The 2281-nt window shown below is 33.8% G+C and overlaps 1 long non-coding RNA gene across 1 annotated transcript; it reads left to right on the top strand.

Moving 5' to 3' along the window:
• Positions 1-364: 364 nt before the first annotated feature.
• LOC106944159 (uncharacterized) lies at positions 365-705 on the top strand. The gene is made up of 2 exons (XR_001424135.1): positions 365-497; positions 635-705. It is a non-coding gene; the product is annotated as an uncharacterized LOC106944159 (long non-coding RNA).
• The last annotated feature ends 1576 nt before the right edge of the window (positions 706-2281 follow it).

The raw sequence follows: 2281 nt of genomic DNA, 5'->3' as shown, positions 1-2281 counted from the left end.
AGCTTGACAAAGAAATAATCAATAATTTGAAGTTCTAGCTTAGACAGTAAGCTAGAACTAATAATAACCTCCATTATTATTATTATTATTATTATAATAGTCAACCCCGCCTCTCGCCCAAAACATTCGCTGGAGATAGGCACCAGCACCCCTCCCACTAGGGACAAGGGTGCACAGAAAATGGATGAATGATGGATGGGTTATTATAGTCAGAGTTCTGATTACAGACACCAGTGCCAGCTTGAAACAGTCTCAAAGGATGCAGATCAAAGTGGAAAACCATTTGGGCAAACCTACCAGCTTCGCTAACATTGGTTTAACTTTCACACACTTCACCTTGCGTAACAGATCCACGCAGCAGGAGATAAAAGGTACAGGTGGTGACATTTGGCATCACAAAGCCAGATACTTCCACTGAGAGGACAGATGGGTTACTTCTTGTACTTCTCCGCTGAGACATGGACTCTGCTGGTTGCCTTTGTCACGCTCCTCCTTGTGTGAGTGTTAATGAATGAGTATTGATCTATTTAGTTACTTGAATCTGAAACTGACATTTGTTCTATTCTCTTCTGCTCAGAATTTACTGCTTTTGTTTTTACTTCACACATAATTTTTCAGGCTTATTTATCCACAGGTACGCCTACTGGCCTTATGGAACTTTCAAGAAATTAGGTATCTCTGGTCCTAAACCTGTCCCATTCTTTGGAACAATGCTGCATTATCGAAGGGTATGTATAACACTTTTTAAACCGCACCTGTAGTATAAAAAGTAGATCATGTTAACATTTTAATCAAAGATATTAGATTTCTTGGATCTTCTTAAGATGTCTATGCAGCCTTTGTTATTTTTACTTTATTTCTTTATTTTTTGAAAATCTAAAAGGATAAATGCTGATTTAAATGTACAAGATTTCTACACTTTGTGAACCTCTAAACATTCTCAACTACATGTCCTTATTGCTCATTACTGTTTCACGCTTGGGTAAAATGCTGTATTTGTATTGGCAGTAATGAGAGTATGAACCTGTTCTACAATCATTGTCCAATTACTTTTTATGGGTAATAAAGGAGAGTCATTTCCCTTATTTAGCCAAAGAAAACAAGTTGAAAGTTGTTCAACCTACATGTCCTGTCCTAATAAAGAAAAAACAAACACTTTAAAAACTCAGACATTAATCTGCTTGATGTGATCCAAATTTATCCCCAACAATCCTAACAAAACGTTTTTGCTGCATTTAGACACCCTGTAATCCTTTTTGTTTAAAGCTTAACTTTCGTCTCAATAAAATGTGTTAACATTTTAAGACGAAAGCTAAGCTGTTTCTAGTTTCTCTTTGCAACTAAGAGATGAGTGTCTTGATTGTACTGTAGAGCAGCACCTGACCTGCAACAGCTGCTTGAGAGCTGATGTAAAAACAATCTACAAGTTATGGTGATCAGATTTCACCATAACTTCTACTTTGACTCAAAATTCAGTGTATAAACTATTTTAGTGTCAAACCTAAATTAAAATATAGCAGATCCTGTTAGTTGATCTGTGTAACAGAAGTCTGGTTCTGGTTCAGATTTTCAGGAATATCATCTGTTTCCACCAAATCCAATGATGAATCTTGACTACAGGCACATATTGAAAAGAGTAGAAAGATAAAATTATTTTTTCAACACTTTTTTAAAGTGGTATGATCACAGAGTATTAACACATTTTACTCTCACACAGATTACTTGAATTCGATTTTATTTTGCATTTTATCTATTTATCGAAGTTTTTTTACACAACAGATTCTAAGATTATTGTCAACTGAATGACAGTTTAAATAAATGACACTAAATAAAATATATTTAAAAAACATGTTGACCCAAGAGAAAAGAGAAATTCAGAAAAAAGAACATTAGTGAAGTTTCCTTCACTAATGTTCCTAATATCCTAATGTTCCAGTGTGAATGCAAGGAGTTTAGTTATTTTATATATATATATATATATATATAGCCTATATATATTTTTTTTAGCCTATATATATATATATATATATATATATATATATATATATATATATATATATTTTTTTTTTTTTGTTGGCAGGTCAGCTGGCAATAGTGCTGTAGAGTTCAACATTGAAAAAGCCAATGAACTCAAACAGTTTTTTTAATCGATCTGACACTGCAGATCGATTAAAATCTGCAGTGTTTCTGCAGTGTCAGATACAGTGGTATTGACAGCAATACCACTGTTGCTGTCAACTCACTCTTCCCTATCAACTCAAAAGTCTTTCATCTCACTTTC

The sequence above is a fragment of the Poecilia latipinna genome, unplaced genomic scaffold (genome assembly GCF_001443285.1).
Source record: "Poecilia latipinna isolate Pla-1442-1.1 unplaced genomic scaffold, P_latipinna-1.0 Scaffold7126, whole genome shotgun sequence".
In the NCBI taxonomy this organism is placed as follows: domain Eukaryota; kingdom Metazoa; phylum Chordata; class Actinopteri; order Cyprinodontiformes; family Poeciliidae; genus Poecilia; species Poecilia latipinna.
This window is presented reverse-complemented; position numbering and strand designations above follow the sequence as displayed.